General features: G+C 39.8%; 1 long non-coding RNA gene across 2 annotated transcripts; it reads left to right on the top strand.

Moving 5' to 3' along the window:
* The first annotated feature begins 4,548 nt into the window (after positions 1-4,548).
* On the top strand, positions 4,549-8,832 carry LOC132622400 (uncharacterized). 2 transcript variants are annotated; one of them, XR_009575885.1, is made up of 4 exons: positions 4,549-4,721; positions 6,522-6,694; positions 7,358-7,497; positions 8,568-8,832. It is a non-coding gene; the product is annotated as an uncharacterized LOC132622400 (long non-coding RNA). The 2 variants fall into 2 exon arrangements; XR_009575884.1 differs by lacking the exon at positions 4,549-4,721 and having other exon boundaries at positions 4,729-6,694.
* Positions 8,833-14,389: the final 5,557 nt, after the last annotated feature.

Genomic DNA, 14,389 nt, shown 5'->3' with positions numbered 1-14,389 from the left:
TTAATCCTTGGAAGTGGATATTTATTCTTGATCGTCGCCTTATTCAGCTGTCTGTAATCAATACACATTCTCAAGGATCAATATTTCTTCCTTACAAACAACACAGGTGCTCCCCACGACGATGAACTAGGCCTGATAAAGCCTTTCTCAAGTAAATCCTTCAATTGCTTCTTCAACTCTTTCAACTCTGCAAGAACCATTCTATAAGAAGGGATAGATATGGGCATAGTATCCGGTAGCACATCAATGGAAAAATCAATCTCTTGCTCTAGTGGAAGACCTGGAAGCTCGTCCGGGAATACATCAGAAAACTCATTCACTACTAAGACAGATTGAAGAGTCGGCAACTTTGCTTCTGTATCTTGGACCCAAACTAAATGATAAATATAACCTTTAGCAATCATCTTTCTTGCCTTCAGAGAGAAAATAAACCTACCTCTCGGAGACGCTGTATTACCCTTCCACTCTAAAACTAGTTCTTTCGGGAACTGGAAACGAACCATTTTTGTTCTGCAATCAACATTGGCATAACAAGAAGCCCACCAATCCATGCCCATAATAACATCAAATTCTACCATACTCAGCTCAATCAAATCTAACATGGTATGATGGTCACAGACTATAACCACACAATTTCTATATACTCCACTAGCTATCACTGGATCACAAACGGGTGTAGATACTTTGAAAGGCTTAATTAACTCAGGTTTCACCCCAAATCGACCAGCAACGTAAGGAGTAACATATAACAACGTAGAGCCTGTATTAATCAATACATATACATAACGAGAGAATACTAATAATATACCTGTGACAACATCAGGGGAGGACTCAAGGTCCTGTCGCCCGAACAATGCATAAATATGGTGCTGAGGACCACTCGACCTGGGTGCTCCTCTTCTACCTCTACCATGACCTTCTGGTGTCTGGGAGCTTTGCCCCGGAGGGCGCACAGATGATGAAGAACCAGCTGCTGATCCTATGGGTTGGACCATACCTCTACTATCTCTCGATGGACAGTCACGTAAAATATGGCCTGGCTGACTGCAGGCATAACAAACATTTGAACCCAACTAGCACTATCCCCAATGTAACTTACCACACTAAGTACATCGTGGTAAGGGTGGCCTTACCTGGCCTGAATCACCCCTGTACTAAGAACCTGAAACTCTGACCCGGTCCGGAGTGAATAGGTCTATCAAATCTCTGGCTCACAAATCATAGAGGTACACTAGTCGCTGAATGGCCTGAGTGCCTAGAATACTGCTATCTCTGACCTCCTCTAAACTTACTATTCGAACTTGAGGATCTATCCCTTTTACTATAACCTCTACCATGCTCACGCTCACTCCTCTGTTGTTGCTGTCGTTCTTCCAAATTCTAGGCATAGGCCTGAATGCGAGAAATATTCATACCTTCCTGATGTGAGCCTGTCAAACACTCATCCATAAAATGCGGCCCCAAACCATTCATAAACCAGTGAACGCGATCTCATATATCAGCTACCATGGCCAGAGCATACCTGCCCAAAGAATTAAAACGAAGGCTATACTCTAGGGCACTCATATTCCCCTTCTAAGATTCAAGAACCTATCAGCTCTGGCCCGTCGAACCTCTGGCGGTGAATAGTGTCAAAGGAAAGCATCTACAAACTCTTGCCATGCCGGTGGAGGTGCGTTAACTCCTCTAGAAGATATCCAAACAGTATACTAATGAACCGCAACATCCCTAATCTATAGGAGGCCAACTCTACCGACTCAACATCCGAAACATGTATTACCCGAAATGTTCTCAACATTCCGTCTATGAAGCCCTGTGGATCCTCATCCGATTTTGACCCAAACAATTTAGGAGGATTCAAACAAATGAAATCACGGGCTCTAGCACTGACAACCCTATCACCACGACACATACCTTGCCGCTGGGCCTGAGAGAAGGCTAACTAGGTCAGCAAATGGATAACCTCTCTTATCTCTTAGCCTGAGGCCTTAGGTAGAGGAACTGGGGGTGTCGGAGCTTGGGCTGAGGCTCCCTCATGCTCCACTGAAGCAGGCAATGAGTGAGAGGACCGAGATGTAACCTCATTCTGGGACTCGCCCTACTCTACATCTGTCGGTGGTACCCGTTCAGTTCTTCTTCCTGCCACAGACTTGCCCTTCTGGGCCGCTGTAGCTTTTCTCTTCACAGGCATCACTGAATACATAACGCACGGTTAGAAAAAGGAATTTTTTTATATCATGGCTCTATCGCACGATCTATGATGAAGATGAAGGTCAATCATTCCTAAATGTCCGCAGCCTCCTATTTATAAGTGTGGCGCGCTTCACACCCATAAATAAGACTCTACTGGACACGGCTCGTAGACACACCACAGGACGAACTGCTCTGATACCACTTTTGTTACAACCCAACCGGAGGGCCATGACGGGCACCCGGAGCAAATCTACTGAGCCCCTCTTATCATACTCTCATAATAATACCTAGGTGAGCCACATGGCTAATTCCTAATCACCAGAAAACCAAAAGACACAAGTTCCATCGAACATAGACACATGTATATAAACATCATTAACTATGCCCCTATATATAAGCCGACAAGGCTGCCAAAAATGATATACAAAATATAAACCGATAAGGTTATGGGATATCCAGCTATGTACATCTGTCTACAAGCCTCTACATGGAGTATATAATATCATAAAGATGGGACAGGACCCCGCCATGCTCAAATATGTGCAGAAAAGAATAGTACCACTAAACTGTAGCTCCAGATCAAATGGAGCACTTCTATGCAATCACTGATAAAGCTTCCTAGAGGTCTGGTCTGTCTCCCTATCTACCTACGGGCATTAAAGCAGCGTCTGGTCTGGTCTGTCTCCCTATCTACCTAGGGGTCTGGTCTGCTCATGATACCTCTTAAGATGACTATCTTATATACTTAATCTTTCTCTAAAGGAGACATTTCATACATACACACATGTATATATATAATGATACCATTCTCGACCATGTAGGTTCGGTGCCATCCATACCCGGCCATAACAAGGCTCGCTGTTGTCCAAACCCAACTGCAGTGGTGTGCGCGCAATAGATATCATACCCGGCCATATAAGCTCGGTTTCACGAAATAGCTAAATACGTATATGACATACGTGAGTATCCAAAGGAAACATTACAACTGTATCGGGGTGACATAAAGTCAGTACACCCCTGATCTCTGTTATGGAATCACCATCATCATCATCATTATTATCATCATCACTGTGAAGAGCTTTTATCAATAATGTCTTAAGAATCTTGAAAGTCATGCTTGTAGCATTTTCTAAGAATAGGACATTACATAGATCTTAGATGGATTCACAACAAGGAAATCATGCCTTTGAAAAGAAAGGGTTAGCCTTAACATATCTTTACGTCTCCTTAGTTACTTATCGTTCTCCACCCAAGCCCGCAAATCTACATTCAATAGAATTCATACTAAGGTAAGTCTTAAAAACACTCTTAAGTTCAAACTAGAGTAATTTGTGAGCTAGCGAAAATTTAGTAGCATTTCCCCTATTTCATCTACTTCTACCAAATTCCAAAACAACTCCCAATCAACAATAACATCATCAACAATACCATAATTAAGAGACTTCATTCAATTTATGCTCCATTTAACGCCCAAAACTCCTTTTCAAAATCAACCCATAAAATCAATTTCAACAAAACTCCATATATAGTTGTATACAACACTTCCTCATCATCATTATTACCACTCATAACAAGATTATACTCATAACATGCCAAAAATTATAACTTAAGTTAATTTATAGCTCAAAATATCCTCAAATTCATATTTGAACTCTCTTTTCATTTTCCTCCTTCAACCAAATTGTATAACAATAAAACAACCTTAACAACATGCAATAGTTGTGAAACTTACCTTAATCACACAAGACCAAGCCTTGGATGAAATTATTCCACTAGAGTGAAACCTCTAACTTCAACATGAAAGGAACTCTTGAACTCTACAAACCCTAGTAAGCTTTCTAGCATTTGAGTCTCTTGATCCTCTTGGGTTTGAACTTGATTAGCATATGAACTCGAGGAGAGGGTTTTGGAGAGTATTTGGATGAATTTTGAGGTGGAAATGGTGAAAAATGAACCTTGGGTAAAATTTATAACATCAAAAAGTCGGCCACCGACTTACTTTTTGCGGTCACTTTGACGGACCGCAGAAAATTTGACGCTCCATCAAATTGGTCCGTGAAATAGACCACCCAAAATGTGCTCACTGTAATTGCTTTATGGTGAGAAAAATTTCATTTGACGGGCCGCAGAAAGTTTTGCGGTCTGTCAAACTGAACCGTCAAATTTCTCTACCCGAGCAGTCTATCTTAAAACACCCATAACTTTCTACTCCGATGTCACATTCACTACAAGAAAAAGGCCCAATAGCGACCAACTTTTAGCGATAAGTCAAAAATATGGTCCCTAAATGTGTACTAATAGGGACGAGATTTATTCTAGTCCCCACTTCTTGATTTTGTCAATTTTACGGGCGACGGGACAAAATCTGGACTAAAGAAATCTTCAATATTTTGGCTTTTCTAGATCTTGTTCGAAGGTAAAAAGGAAAAGATAATCCTAGTTGTGGTCTATTTATGTGCGGATAGAACCCATTATCTGAACTTATTATTAGTAAAGAATCAAATGGTTTAGGAGTTCTGACGTACCAGGTAACCCTTTCAGTGCTTTCCATTTGCTTCAGCTATACAAGGTCTCTTTATGAAATTAATTCATATGATTTTATCTCCTCTTATGGGTTGCCTAGGCAGAGCCGAAGCTCTTTCACAAGAAATTCATCGACCAAGAGCATGTTTGGATTGGTTTATTTTAGGTGCTTTTAAGCCAAAATAGTTTTTAAGCACTTTTGTAGTGTTGAGTAAAAGAAAAGTTCTTTTAAGCACTTATTTTAAGCCAAAACAATAAAAATAAGCTAAAAGTCATAAGCTAGAGTTCCTAACTTGTGCCTTTTGGCTAATAAGTCAAAAGCCATAAGACCATCCAAACGGGCTCCTAATTGATTTTTCAACAGTAAAGGAAAATGATACGAGGCCCTTTGTGTGGCTGAGAATTGGAAACATTAACATTTTGTTTGCTTTCTACTTGAAATCATTGTATTGTTTTAGTTATGTTGGTTCATTAGTTTGAATGGTGACTGCTTGTTCATGCTTGGTGTTTTCCAAGACCTTTACACTTTTCTTCAGCTCGTTGTTCTTTATCATTCTGAGGTTTCCGTGGCACCTTTAATTTGTGAAACTTATGATGATAGACTTATCCAGTATAGAGGAAGTGGTCCACGTGCACTTACTATCTCGAGATATGTTTTTGTGTCTAGAAAGTTAGACTGTGCATCATATAGTTTAAACTCTAGATCGTAGTTTGTCTTGCTATGAGTTATTCTTGTTATGTTTCCTTTTCCAACAGATTTGGTAAATATGCCTACCTGGTTCATCCCAAATAATAGTTATAATCCAATGTGCAAGATTAATATATATATATATATAGATATATATATTTCATTCTCCCAAATACTTTTTAGTTGACTTTGAGTTATTGGTTCGATTTTTACGTAATACTCTTAGTAGTATTAAAAGTTTGCTTATTGTTTAAGACTGCTAGGAGTATTATGTAACAAAAGCACCTAAATCAAATGTGACCCTTCCTTGGAATCCGCGTGGACGCATCGTGCACTGGTTTGTGCTTCTTCTAATCTTAAAAGTTTGCTAATTAAATTAGCTAAATACAGATCTTCCGTTCCTTAATTCTTATTGCTTTTTCGCGGAGACTTGTAGAGGTATTTTAGAATGGCTACTATGGTGGTGGATTCTCAAAAAGGAACTGTCAAACATGTCGAATCTATTCCCTCTTTATTCGAAATTGAGGATTCTGATGAAAGATATCTTTACTCTAAATTTTTCTAGATTGCTGGGACAACCAAATGCTGTTAATATTGAAAGGAAAAGATCACTTGTGATAGACCTTTCAGTTCAATAATTCATTTTCCACCACACAATCATATGTTGAGCCAAATCCCATTATTGGCAAAGCACGGGAAGCCTTGACGCGCTCTATTGTTCAATTCCTTCGGCAAGCTATGGGGACTGTTGCTATAGATAATTCTACCGATGAACTTAACTATGATCGGTTAAAATGCTTATTATTTTCTCCCACTGCAATGTCATTTGTCAATTGAATTTTTTGAGATTGGCCGATAATGTTGAAGATATAATTAAGTTAATAAATGTTTACATTTTCTAATAGCTTAAGTTGTTAGATGATTCTATAATAGAAACTGAACCTGCATGAGTAAATGCTCGTAATAAAACATATTCCATTCTTCAAGTTTCCTACTCATGTTACAATCAATATGAGAAATAACTAGATTATAAAATCTTTTCTTGCTGCCTGGATTTATTTGTCTTTGCTGATTCTACATGCTTCCATTCATTGTTTTTTCATATAACTACATCCAGGATTCTTAATGAACCTTGCAAGTCGGACTACAAACCTTTGTGAGAGATTTTGTGCCAAGTGCACTACTTTGACATTCTTGATGAATGGTGAACCTGAAATAGTCAAGAATTTTCTTATGAAAACCTTACACCTCCAATTATGGTAGAAGCAGATTGACCAGTTCAAGTTAGGGGTAATATCAATAATCTTTTTCTCCTATATACTTCTCTTTCTTTCATTTATTAATATCATTAAGGACAAAAGAAAAAGGATGAGGGGTAAGAAGAGGAATTTGTCATGCTATTACTTCTTCATTTGCTCAAAATTACCCAAATCGTTTTGGTAATAGAGGGGTTTCTACTTGCTGATATTTGTTTATGTTCACACTGTAGTTTTTAGTTAGGATTGTTCTTTTTTCCCCCTTTTTCAAGTCACTCTAACTCTTTCTTTCCACTTTTATCAATTTGCCTCACAAGAATATAAATACAAACCCATATATATTTTATAGGTTTTGCATTTATTGATTCTTTGAAAGATGAAATATTGCGGCTTCGTCCTTTTTTTTCCCCTTTTCAAAGTCACCCAATTTTTTTTTCTTTTTCACTTGCATCAATTTTCCTCGCAAGAGTATAAATACAACCCCATTATTTTTGGGGCGTTGAGAGGCATAGGAAAAACAAAGAGACTTTTTCTATATAACTCATAAGATTATATAGTGGAAAATGCTGATAGTCATTGAAACACGTGAATTAAGATCATCTCTTCCTATTGATTCTTCCTCAAGTGTTAATTCCATTTCCCCTCCTTAAAAAAAAATTCCATTGATTTAAGTTGAATAATAGTTTTCTTGTATTAGGTAGTACAATATGGAGTCCACTGATCTCATCATCTTGCAAAAGTTTGGCGAGCCTCTATCAGAATGTTGATTGATTGTTTCATTAACAAAGTCTTGGCGACCCTCTATCAGAATGTTGACTGATTGCTTCATTAACTCATGTAAGTGGCTCAAATAAAGGACTCTGTTTTGTTGCTATTAGGCAATAGCTATATGAAAGACTAGCACCCTCCGTAATTTTGTTGTGTATTGTTCATGGCTTAACTGTCAAGTGAAAATAATTATGTTGCGGTTGAAAATGTCGATTAGTTATTTTCTACTAGTGTAATTTCTGCGCTCATGTATCAAGTACATACATACTTAACACCAGCTATAGTGGGTGGTTAGTGCTTCATACACATGTAATGCAATGTCACTGCGGTTCTCATCAAGCGTATGCTGATATGAGAATATCATTTCCTGCAATTAGATACTTTTCTTCTCTTATTTACCAACGGGAGTTAAAAGATACTGCTATCTTTCCTTAAAATTCTGTAATAATATTTTTTCACGTTGTGATTTATTATCTTCAAGATGGTGCGTTGTGAATTAATATTGATATTTAGATGCTAAAATAAAAAGAATCAAGTCAAAACAAAAAAAGTTAAATCCTAGTGATTTAAATGCATCAGTTAGTTTAGTTTTGAAAACCTTCTACCCTATACCGCCTGAAATGATGTCGAAAGACGATGCCATAGTTTATCTCTGCCAATGTTTTTTTCAAACTTTAACTTTGTTACTTAGGTCTGTCACTTGGATCTTGGGGTGTAATACTGATAAATAATCAGTATCTGTTTACCTCCTATTTAAGCGGATTGCCTTTTTCTTTTGTGCTCTTCCCATGGAGTCCATTTAACTATCTTTTAAATTCATTACTTCCTGGTCATTGATGAACTAATTCTCATTTCCTGATTGTTAATCTCTATTAGGTTTCTTATTTTCAAGCTCGGTTATTTGCTCTTTTCTTTTACTATGCTAGTTTCTTATAAACTAAACTTGGTTATGTTGCATTCCCTTCTCAAAAAAAAAAAAAATTGGTTATGCTGCATTATTACTAATATTAAAAACTAAGATTGGTGATGTAGCATCTTCAGAACATGATGTTTAGTTTATCCAAAAATGATGGTTTCTCAATTAGTTCATCTTATAGTTAACCTATGTAGTGTTTCCTAAGAATGTTCTTTATTTACAGGTTCTAAAGACTTGAATATACAAGTGAAGATGCATATTTGAAGACTTCATACAAGTTAACAAGTTGATTATCCTTTTGGTAGAACTGTAGGCAAGATGTTACCTTATTATCCAACGATGTTATTTTTTGCTATGGAAGTTTATTTTTCTAAGGGGTTGTGTAAACATCACAGTGACTTATACAATGTTGCCATCGATGCGTTAATTCATTTTTTGTAATTGATGATATATATAAAATTTCAATGTCATTGATAATTTTGTTGATATTTGATTATAATTCGTAAAATATTTTAGTACTGTAATATAGACCGAAAGAATTAAATAATTTGCAAGGAACCACAATTTAATCGTCAATATCAATTCCATATTAGGCATTAAGGGACCAGTTATGATTTTGAATCATGACCAGATTATTGGTCCTTAAAGGCTTTTAGGACCAGAAAAACATGGTTGGTAAAGATCTTTATTCACTGAAATAGCGACCAACTACCCTATTTTGGAACCGGAAATGCGGCCCCTAAAAGTATTTCAAGGACCAGAAAATTGCTAGTCGCTGCAAAGCTTTAGGGACCAGTACAAAAATCTCGTCCTTATTGACTTTTAGCGGCGGAGCCTATTACGACCGGTGCCGACCAGTTTTTTCCGGCCGCGATTGACTTTTAGGGACCAGAAATCCCGTTGCTAATGAATGTTTTTCCTGTAGTGATTGATAAATGTTTTGTTGCGTTGGAAACTAGACTTAATGAACTTCAATTTGGAAAAAAAAAATACACACCAACACTCCTCATATTCTAGGAGATATACCTTTCTCAAGTTGGACCAAAAATCATGTCCACAATTCTGCCAAGTTTTCCCAAAGTTTCGACAAACTTAATTTCCTTAATTCGCTTGTTCTCAAATCCTTCCATAACTTATTACATGAACTTAAGCCCTCATAACAATAAAATAGGCACATATAATCTCATATATCTTAGAAGATAACTCCCGTGTCCACAATTAGGACAACTAAGACCTAACAAATCTCATCGTACAAAACTACGAGGTGTAACACTATCGGACACTAGGAAAATTCCCTTTTCTTTCTTTCTTTATTTCATGCAACTTGATTCCAATCGGTATCTAGATGATTCAAATTGGTATCTGACTATCCTTCATTCTCTCGCAAATGGCAAGAACACGTGCAGCAGCTGCCAGAGGTAGAGGTGAAAGTAGAGGAGCAGGTAGAGGGGCGGCACCAGCTGGGGGCGGAGTCCCAGCCATTGATCCCGTGCCTTCGGTGGCTCCTAATGAGGCCGCGGGAGATGTAGCTGCACCAGCTCAACTAGCGGCAGTACCAGTTCCGCCAGGGGCTGCAGCTGCTCCAGGTAAACCAGATGCGATGGCGTAGGGGCTGAACTAGTTACATAGGCTAGCACAGACCGGGGCTATACTGGTCGTTCCAGTAGGTAGGAGAACAAGGATAGCAACCCCAGGTCCGAATAGAGTTCAGGCTCTGGGAGTTCAGCATGCCGCAGCAGTGGCACCTCGCTTGGATGAAGTTTCATGTTTTGAGGCTTTCCCGAGGCCAGTTGCAAGGCCAGTGATGACCAGTGAGGAGCATGATTTATTTTGGAGGTTCACTAAAATGAAGCCTCCAGTTTTCAATGGTACTAAGTCAGAGGATGCGTACGAGTTCATCATAGATTGTTATGAGAGGCTCCATAAGATAGGAGTTGTGGACAAGTATGGGGTTGAGTTTGTGACTTTCCAGTTGTTGGGTGATGCTAAGTTATGGTGGAGGGCATATGTGGAGTGCAGGCCAGCTGGGTCACCTCTGTTGACTTGGGTTCAGTTCTACTCAGTGTTTCTAGATAAGTATTTCCCCTGTACTCTGAGGGACAGAAGGAAGGATGAGTTTGCTAACATTGATTAGGGGAACTCGTCTGTTGCTGTTTACGAGACTTGTTTTCGTTCCTTGTCTCGATATGCTCTTCAATTGGTGCCTACTAAAGAGGAGAGGATCAAGCGTGAAGGGATTGAACACTGGACTTCAGCTATTAGCTCTTCAACTTGTAGCCACTTGGGCTTCATACCAGGAGGTAGTGGAGCATGTCCGTGTTGTTGAGGGGATTAGACAGGAGAGTCATGCAAAGTAGGTAGAGAAGAAAGCTCGAAGGGGTGGGAATTTTAGCAACTCCTTCTCGAGAAGTCAGAGTTCGCAGTTGTATTCAGGACGTCCAGTTCAGTCCGCTATGTAGGTATCTGCTGGGGCCCATCAAGGGCCAATTTTGAGTCTTTAGGTCAGCATGGGGGTTCTACTGCTTCGTCAGCTTCTGCTCAGCGACCCACGCTGGATAGTGCATGTTACAAGTATGGTGAGGCAGGGCATATTAAGAGGTTTTTCCCCAGACTCAGACAGGGCAGAAAGGGGACTCAGTATCAGGCTCCCCAAGCTCTATTTGCACTAGATAGAGGAGGTAAGAACTATGCACCAACAGGGCGGGGCGGCCACAAAGCGGGTAGGGGTAGCGCTCATCCTAACGGAGGCGATCCTCAGGAGGCGGACAACAGCCCAGTAGGGGCTGGCCTCAGACTGGACAGGGTAATCGTGGTGGTTCACAGGCTACAACAGGGTGCGGTCCTTTGTACTCTTTCCTTGGTAGACCCGAGGCTGAGGCCTCTGATGTTGTCATCAGAGGTACTATCTCAGTTTATGACCAGATGGCTTCTATTTTATTTGATCCGAGTTCCACTTTTTCATATGTCTTCATGTTTTCATGTGGGTTTTGATATGATGTGTGATACTCTTGATGCCCCTATTTATGTATCTATTCCGGTTGGGGATTCGGTGGTGGTAGATAGAGTCTACCTATCTTGCACGATTATATTTATGGGATATAGTACATGGGTAGATTTAATGATCCTAGACATGGTAGACTTTGATGTCATATTAGGCATGAGTTGGTTGTCCCCGCACTATGCAATTCTAGATTGTCACTCCAAAACCGTTACCTTAGCTATGTCCGGGGCACCTAGACTTGAGTGAAAAGGTAACCTTAGTCCCTCCCTAAGAAAGTCATATCGTTCGTTCTTGCTAAGAAGTTAGTGGAGAAGGGTTGTCTAGCTTATTTTGCACATATCCGTGATACCCGCGCAGATACTCCATCTATTGATTCGGTTCCAGTGGTACGCAAGTTTACGGATGTGTTCCCCGCGGACTTTCCAGGTATGCCACCTGACAGTGACATTGATCTTCGGATTGATTTAGATCCAGGGACTCGTCCTATCTCTATTCCACCATATAGGATGACACCAGCAGAATTAAGGGAATTGAAAGAACAACTGCAAGATCTTTTTAGGAAGGGGTTTATTCTCCTGAGTGCCTCTCCTTGGGGGTGCTCCTCTATTTTTTGTAAGAAAGAAGGATGGGTCTATGCGTGTGTGTATTAATTACTGTCAGCTGAATAAGGTGACTATTCGAAACAAGTGTCCCATCCTCCGTATTGATGACTTGTTTGATCAGTTACAGGAGCTTCTATGTTCTCTTAAATTGACTTAAGGTCAGGGTATCACCAGGTGAAGATTCGGGCAGAGGATGTTCCTAAGACAGCCTTCAAGACCAGGTATGGGCACTATGAATTCTTGGTTATGCCTTTTGGGCTTACGAATGCCCCAGCTGCATTCATGGACTTGATGAACGATGTTTTTAATCCCTTTTTGGACTCGTTTATAATAGTGTTCACTGATGATATCCGGGTGTATTCTAGAAGTAAGGAGGAGTACGAGAAACATTTGAGGATTGGTCTTAGGTTATTGCGAGAGAAGAAGTTGTATGCTAAGTTCTCCTAGTGTGAATTTTAGTTGTCTTTTGTTTCCTTCTTCGGGCATATAATTTCGAAGGAGGGTATTATGGTAGATCCGTAGAAAATTCAAGTAGTCAGGGAATGGGCTAGGCCCACATCAGTGACTGAAATCCATAGTTTCATCGGTCTGGCTAGTTATTATCGTCTTTGTGAAAGGGTTCGTCTCTATTGCTTCTCATTCAACACGTCTGACTCAGAAAGAGGTAACATTTCAGTAGTCCGATAAGTGTGAGAAGAGCTTTCAAAATCTCAAGACATTATTGACAACAGCGCCTATACTAGCATTGCCCGTGGAGGGCAAGGATTTTGTTGTTTATTGTTGTCACGCCCCAACCCTGGTAAGGCGTTATTGGCACCCGGCATCTTACTGGGGCCGAGCAAACCAAGCTGTAACTTCCATCTTCGATTTCTCGAATGGCAAAATAAGGCCACGAAGGTTAACTATGAATATAATATCATGCATATGTATATGTACAATGGGCCCACGATGCCGACATAACCACTGACAAGACATAACTAAGATGTATACAAAAAACTGTCTGCAAAGCCTCTATGAACATGACTGAAGTATACAAGTCGTGACAGGGCCCCCGATATACCCCTAACACACAAAAATACATATGCGAACCCAGACTCAGCAATGCTCTAGGAAGAAGTGGAGCCCACCAATCAAGACTAGTACCTGGAGGCAGCCTACTGTGGAAGGTCCTCGTCTCGTTTGTCTATAACTGCGGCCATGAACGCAGCGTCCACAAGCAATAGGACGTTAGTACGAATACTATACCGAGTATGTATGGCGAAAATGTAACATAATAAACATATACTGCAATTAGAAGGATAAGAATAAACCTGGCACTTCTGACTTACCAATGAGAATCTAGTATGCGTATCGCTCTATACTATTATATATTTAATTACATCTATGTACAATACTATGTCTCTAACTTACTTATCATCCTGGTGCTAACTGCCCAACTGATCAGTGGTAACTGCCCGACCGGCCGTAGCACGGTGGTAACTGCCCAACCAGCCGTAGTGTGGTGGTAAGTACATATCTGCCTAACCGGCCGTAGCACGGTGGTAACTACCCAACCAGCCGTAGCATGGTGGTAAATACATATCTGCCCACCCGGCTGTAGCACAGTGGTAATAACTGCCCAACTGGCTGTAGACCAGTGGTAAATATGAATGCATATGCTACGAAACGTGCAGCCCGATCCAAATATCCCTTATAGGTAGCCTTTATATACTTCTAGTACTTATTCTTTGCCTATTAACTTCTAAGCGCTTCTCATGGTCATCACTTATCCGTTAATGCCTACATGATCACATAAGACCTATAAACATATTTCTGAGCCATTAGGACTTCTTCCCGATTAACCAAACCTCAAACAATTCCTGAAATGCATCATGACCCTCTCTTCTAGCATTAAATACCTCATTAGGGATCTTCTACTAGCTCACTATTAGTGGTGTTGCCCGACATATAGGCACGGTGTTATTATCATTATCCATAAGCCTCCCACCGTAGTGGTGTCTGCCCGGCCATGTTGGTACGGTATTATTAAAATACATACATATGTATATATCAAGTACGCATGAGAGCCTAATTAAAAGCTACAACTTCACGGAGTGATGTAAGGTCGGTAACGTCCGATTTATATTATGGAGCAATCATCATCGCTATGTCTGACCTTGAAGGAACAATTATCATAATGTGAGATCAACAACAATGAATAAAATCAAGGAAATCATGAAATAAGCTAAATAATCTCATAATAGCATCAAACCCATAAGCTTTGGAATCTCCAAAAATGGAATCATCATCATTATCATTATCATGATAAGAAACTCTTAGAATCATGAACTTCTAACTTTTTGGAAATAAGGATGTTATGGAAAGCATGTGTGGATTCATAAGAAAAGAACCATGCCTTTAGAAAGAAAGGGACTAGCCTTAACATACCTTTTTGGTCTCCCT

This window comes from Lycium barbarum, chromosome 12 (assembly GCF_019175385.1).
Source record: "Lycium barbarum isolate Lr01 chromosome 12, ASM1917538v2, whole genome shotgun sequence".
Lineage (NCBI taxonomy): Eukaryota > Viridiplantae > Streptophyta > Magnoliopsida > Solanales > Solanaceae > Lycium > Lycium barbarum.
The sequence above is the reverse complement of the archived record's forward strand: the minus strand, read 5'-3'. Positions and strand labels throughout refer to the sequence as shown.